Source organism: Chinchilla lanigera, unplaced genomic scaffold, assembly GCF_000276665.1.
Source record: "Chinchilla lanigera isolate Chin_1 unplaced genomic scaffold, ChiLan1.0 scaffold00013, whole genome shotgun sequence".
NCBI classification, from domain to species: Eukaryota; Metazoa; Chordata; class Mammalia; order Rodentia; family Chinchillidae; genus Chinchilla; species Chinchilla lanigera.
In genome coordinates, this window is record NW_004955414.1 from 25,886,887 (window position 1) to 25,893,879 (window position 6,993).

Consider the following 6,993-nt stretch of genomic DNA (forward strand, 5'->3'; position numbering starts at 1 on the left):
TTTCATATGTATTTCCTGGGGTTTTGCTAATGTAAGTTAGTAGAATTCATTTACAATTCTTTTAATGAATGAAACTTGTCTTTTACCAGTAAAGTTGGCCCATTGGGCTTACACCTTAGGAACATCTAGAATCATCCAAATACTCCTAAATCTTATTCCAATTCTTTCAACCTCATTCTTTCCCAATCGATGACCTAACACCTAAGAAATCTGATGAAACTCTGCGTTCAACCTACATTGTAGCTGAACAATTTGTTGGATCAGACATAAAAGATTCTTTTAAACCAGTTACAAAATTTAGCTTTGTGTTCTATTTGTTTTTTGGATTTTCTACTGGGGATCAAACTCACTGAGCTGCATCTGTATCCCTTTTTATATTGAGATGGGGTCTCATCAACTTGCCAGGTGTGATCCTCCTGCCTCAGCCTCCCAAACAGCTAGGATTATAGGTGTGTGCCACTGCACCAGGCCTCCTTAGTTCTTTAACCATAATTTCAGCCAAGATTTAAAACCTCTGACATTGTCACTTCCTTTAAAACCACAGTTTCTTAAACTCAGCACTATTAATAGTTTGAGTTACACAACTCTGTTTAGAGCAAGGGGGCAGTCCTATGCAGAAGCTTCCTTGGTCTGGGGCCACTAGATCCAGCTGAAATCTCTTCACCCTGTCATTATAAACATAAATGTCACCAAATATTTTCAAATATGCCCCAGAGAGTAGAAATCACCCTAGATTAAGAATCACTGCTTAAATTCTGCAGTGGAATTAAAAACTACATTCCTCCTATAATTTTATAATCCTGTATCTCCTAAAATATATCCCCATTCAGTCCACTAGAGCTCTGCCTTTAACCAATACTTCATTTCAGGTGACCACAGGTGAAAAGTCACTTTTACTACTATGTGCCACGAACTGATTACCAGTGACCCTTCTACATCCCTTAAGGATCTGTAGCCTGTCAGTTTTTGTTATGAGTAATTACTGCACTGGTCCAGGAGTGGAATACACTCCAAGTAATTTAAGGAAAAGGGGACTTAATATAAGAATCAGATGTTCACAACAGTAACTGGAAAACATGAAGAGGCAGGCTTTGAGTGGCTAAGTTCCCAGAAACAAATGGTAACCAACAGAACTACTCCGCCTCAGCCACAAGTCACAAAAGCTGCTACCATCACTGCAGGAAGTTAGCAAGCAAGGAAGCTGCTATAGAACCTGCCGGATTAGAATGCTACCCCTAAATTAGGAAGCAGCCACACAAAGTGCTAGCTCAAAAGCATTCCACCTCTCTCAATCACATACCTACAAAATCAAGCCCATACCCTCTCCACTTCTTCCCAGGTAAATCAGTTGCAAATCAAAGTATATCTTAAGGGTAGAGCTTAAATCACATCCAAAACAAAAGTAAGCAATAGGGAGAGAATATACTAGTCAGGAAGACTATCAAATATTCTCATCCTGAAAGTTAATATTTTTCAGTGCTGTGTTGGTTTGGGGCTTATTTTCCAAGGGGAACAACATAATACAGGACACATACTTTATATGATTATTTATAAGTCACCCAAAGAACAGTATACAAAAGAGTGCAGGGAATCTGTCCACACACTGAGACCAAGGAATCCAGCTGAGGGCCTGGATCCCACAACAATGTCCTACATGAGTTGAGCTCAATACCCAGAGCTCATAACAGTGCCTCCCATGAATCCAACTGGAGCCCCAGAGCCCATAACAACATCTCATGCAGGCCTGTTTCACTGATCTGCTGGGAAGGCCCAAAGGTCAGTAGTGGAATCTACAAAGTGTGTGCCAGCAGGAGGAAGGACCTGTGCTAGCAGGGTGAGGGATCTGCACTGGTGCCAGGAAGTGATGCGCAGAAGAACCAGAGCTCCCCCAAAAGGCACCACAGCCATCCTCCGCAACAGTGAGGTCCCAAGCTCCTCCAATGATCAGGATGGCCAAATTCCCATCAGAGAAACCAACGCAGCAAGCTTTTCCAGGAGGCCGGCAGTGCACCATCTTCCCCTCTGGAACCAGGAAGCGATGCTCAACGCAAGGACCAGAGCTCTCCAAAGTGAACTGAAGCCATTCTCAGTGCCAGTGAGGTCCCGAGCTCCTCGGAGGATGAAAACAGCCAAGTTCATCAGGAAAGCCAGCTCCCCACAGCCTCTCTCAGCTCCCAATAGCCTGCTTCTTCTTCTCCAGGTCTGCCTCTTATGCTGCTGGCAACAGTCCTCAGGTGGGCCTCCCAGACCCAGCACCACTCACTCAGTTCAGCTGGGGGTTATAAGTTGACCACCAATTATCAATTCACTACAAATGCTATTTTAAAAACTGGTACTCTCCAAAAGATGTGCTAAGTTTTTAACCCATCAAAACTACAGTTTCCAGGCCAGGTATGGTGGTGTACGCCTGTAATCCCAGCACTCGAGGGACTAAGGCAGGAGGATAGCTGCAAGTTCAAGGCCAGCCAAGGGTACACAAAGTGAGTTCAAGGCTGGCCTGAACTGCATAGTGAAACCCTGTCTCAAACCATACACACATACACACACACACACACACACACACACACACACACACCACCACCACCACCACCACCACCACCACCCTCCCCCTCCCCCTACAGTTTCCAGGGCCTGCAATACTATAAACTAGATTCCAGACTACAGTAAATGCCACCTTCTAAGAATTTCTTTGTGTGATCATTTAGCTTTCCAAAAAGGAAAATCCCCCACATCAAACACAAGCACATACTTATGATTTTAAACTGCAACATTTTCCCACCTCTAGTGCAATGGATACTTAAGATTTATTGAATAGAATGCTGCAATATCTTTCTAATTGCTCTCCTTGACTTTACAGTTGTCTATTTTCACCAACACTGCTATAATTTGTATTACATTACTCCAGTTAACCTATTTCTCATCATATTCAAGATAATGCCTGAGGAGCTGGGCATTTAGCTCAGCGGCACAGCGCCTGCTTGGCAAGCACGAGGTTGTGAGTTCAATTCCCGGTACTGAAAAAAAAAAAAAACCAAAAAATAAAACAAAACAAAACAAAACAAAACAAAAAACAAGATAATGCCTGAACTCGAATACTGCGAACCTACCTCTTACTTATTTCCTTATGAGCATTTTAATTTCAACAACCAAACAAGTCAGGTCCATTCAAACTCCACTGCCTTTCTTATAGGCTTTGTACTCTACTCTTATCCCTATTTCCTCCATCACTAAGTAAACTCTTACAAACTTTACATGATTCAGTTCAAGTGTTATCTCCTTTTAGAAATGTTTTCTGACACGAAGATTAAGGGTTCTTTTCCTGTATTTCTATAGCACCTTACTCAAAATCTTGAATGGGGGAAGCTCAAAAAGTTATGTAATCTCCAGCAGAATTTAGCAGCTCTAAAAGAGAAAAGAAAAAAATAAATAAAAATGATGACAAAGTGCCGCAGATACAGCTCAGCGGCACAAATGCCCGCCTGGCAAGCACAAGGTCCTGAGTTTGATTCCCGGTACCCCTCCCCCAAAAAAGATGACAAAAATGAACTAAGGATTAGTTCATTTTATTTTTAGAACAATCTAAACTGTTTAAACTTTTTTTCCTTATACTGAGTAAAATCTTCTACATGTATTCTCACCAATTTGTGTCACCTGGAATAACAAGGAAAATGTGCCTATTCCTTTAACAAGAGAGATTTTTAAACTCTTTGAAGACCATAATAATGATCCTCCAATCCTTCTTTTATATATCCTCTAATGGCACTGAGTAATACTTTTTCCCATTATACATCATAGACTGCTCCAAGGAATGTAAAAGACTAATTAATTAGCACAGAATATGAATTTTTAAATGATTAAAAAGCAGAAAGAGATAAGAGGCAATTCATCTTAAGAAAAGGTAATCATTTAAATTACATCAATAATGTCTAAATGAGTATTTTTAAAGTCAACAAATGAGTACTAAAGAAAACTAAGTAGAAAGTATACCAATTTCCTTATCTTTAGTAATAAGCAATCAATAGATACTATACATTTGACACTTCAAGAAATAGAAATTAGGGGCGGGGATATAGCTCAGTGGCACAAGCGCCTGCCGGGCAAGTGCAAGGTCCTGGGTTCGATCCCCGGTACCAAAAACAAAAAACAAAACAAAACAAGAAATAGAAATTAGCCAGGCCTGGTGGTACACACCTGTAATCTCTGCACTCTGGGAGGCTGAGCCAGGAGGATCACAAATTTGACTTTGACCTAGATAATGTAGTGAGACCCTGTCTCAAAATTTTAAAAAAGAGCTGAGGATGTAGCTTAGTGCAAAGGCCCTGGGTTCAACCTCTGGTACCTACTGAGAAAGAAATTTAGTATCATTTAAAGTTATAAAATATCTTCTTGACCAACAATATTAGCATAACAAATATAAGAAGGTTCAAGGAGGAGTTATTAAATTTACTAAATTCTCCATCTTTCATATTGGAGAACCAACAGATGCCATCTAAAGTTGGTCAATACAGTTATTCTTCTATAAAGTGTCCACCAACAAAACAGAATGAAAAGAGGTCTTCAAGAAAGGAGAACTGATGACAAGCTAGAGAAGACAGACTTCATTTTTTTAAAAAGGAAAACTTTTTATACTCTTCTGTTTATTTACTGTTTTGTTTTTTAAAAATCTAAATATGACGTTTTATACTTCGTACACATAGTATGGAAGAAAACAAGGGATGACATACATAACAAAATGAAATAACCACTGACAACTTTAAATAGTTTCTTCTATTTATTAGCACTAAAGTTATCACTTCTATAAACTCAAAATGCTCACTGCTACAAATCAGAGGCAATGACACCTCCAACAGAGGCCAAAATGTGCTGCTTCTTCCTCATAATATTTGTGAGGAAAAAAAACTCTGGGTGCTAGTGAGATGTTACTGTATTTTATAACAATGTCTGCAGAAAAGGATAATTTCCAATCATTAACACAATACATACAATAAATCTATAATCAAGACCTATTGTTCCTATTCCTAAATGCTTGCTTGAGTTCATCTCCTTTTCTCTATTACCACTCTGTTAGGCCTTAATTTTTGTGACTGACTTGGTATTCCTACCTCTTCTTCGTACTTCTACCTCCCATTTCCTTCTCTTCTGTAGATTGCTAACAAAAATTCACTTTAACAAGCGAATCTGATGATGTCACATTGACATTTAAAATTTGTCAATGGCTTCCCACTATCTACAAAGTCCAAAGTCGCTGGCATGACTTTCCAGGCACTTTCAAAAGGGCCCAATCTCTCTAGCTTCCTATTTCAAAATTTCCCTATATACACCCTCTGCTATGGCCACACCAAAATGAGCACTTGCAATCTGTGTAATGATCATTCATTCTTAGGGTCCATGGATGCTTATTTATGCTCTTTCTCTTCTTCATAGAAAGCTTTTGCTTTCCTCACCTGACATGCCCTTATTTTTCATAGATAAAACACAGAAATATCCTCCTCTAGGAAGTCATTTCTCATCCTATCTTCCCTGCCAGACTAAGTTTCTCTTTCTCTCTGCTCTTCATGCAGTTTTGTTTATACCTCTATTATCTCTTTTGACTTATATTACTATTGTCTGTTTACCTGATTATCTTTCCACTTGACTATTCTCTCTTAAGATCAGGAACTGACTTTTCTGAATCAGGCAATGTACAATATTCAAAATGACTATTTCTTAACTAATTTGCACATATGTCTACAAAGCTGGTATGGATATTAGGAAATAAATACAGTCATCAATAGAATTTTGCCATACAAAAGTGAGAATGAAAGTTCTGCTTCTGCTACAGCTGAATAAGCATCTACTAGATTAATCTTTTCATAAATAACAACTATAAATTCTGAACAAAGTATAAAATCAGCTACTTAAAAGCAATGAAGAGTGATCATCAGCAAACAAATACTAGAGGGGAATCAACACTTGGAACAAAGTGGTATTAAGTAAATTTCCCATCCACAAGTTTTGGCTTGAGAGCAGGGGCAATCAGCATCATAGGAGGTACCTACAACTCCAGGATAAATTCCATAGTCTTACTATCTTTAACAACTATGGCTGGTTCTTTCTAACCCTTCACGTTTCTTTATATATCAGCTCTTCAGAATGCCTATCCCAACCACTTCATTGAAAATAGGTCTTTCCATTTTTCTCTAACCCTGCACTAACAGGGACCATATTTACATGGCTTACTAGGCTGCCTAATAAGAAATAAAACAAGAATATCAATGGTACTAAACAAGTATTTTTATTTATTAACTGAAAACCCAAAGTAGGAAAAAGCTTTCAAAAATCTCAAATACTGCTCCATTTTATTTTATTTTACTTTACTTTATTTTATTTTATTTTATGTACCAGGAATTGAACTCAGGACCTCGACTGCTCCATTTTAAATACTTTATGTGACATCTTAGTGTACCATCTTGGAAATGAGAAGGTATGAGAAGTTTGATTTGATAAATAAATGTTCAGATAAAGTTTTTATTAAAAATAAAGAGAATACAGAAATATTTTCTTTACTATTCCTGAGAATTTGTTACTCAGGTTGAAAAACATTTAAACTTATATAAATAAAAAAATAAATCACTGGCAATCTTCCAAATGAACCCACCTCAGGAACATATCTTAAAACCTATCAATTTGTGCTGGGGAATGTAGCTCAGTGGCATAGTGCTTGCCTGGCATGCATGAGCACCTGGGGTGAAGTAGGGAGGGTTTATTACTTACAATATTTAACAATTTCAATTAACAGAATAAAAACACTTCCATTTCTATAAAATGGAACACAAAATTATACCAAATGGAAAAATAGATATAAAATTCAATTTCATATAAAAAACTAGATGCGGAGAAAATAGTAAACATCTGAATTCAGAGTACTCTCTGTTCCTAGAAACTAGGTAAGGAAAGTCGTATTTGTGGTATTAGAAATAGAAACTTATTTCCTAATAAGAGTTCTATTTTTAT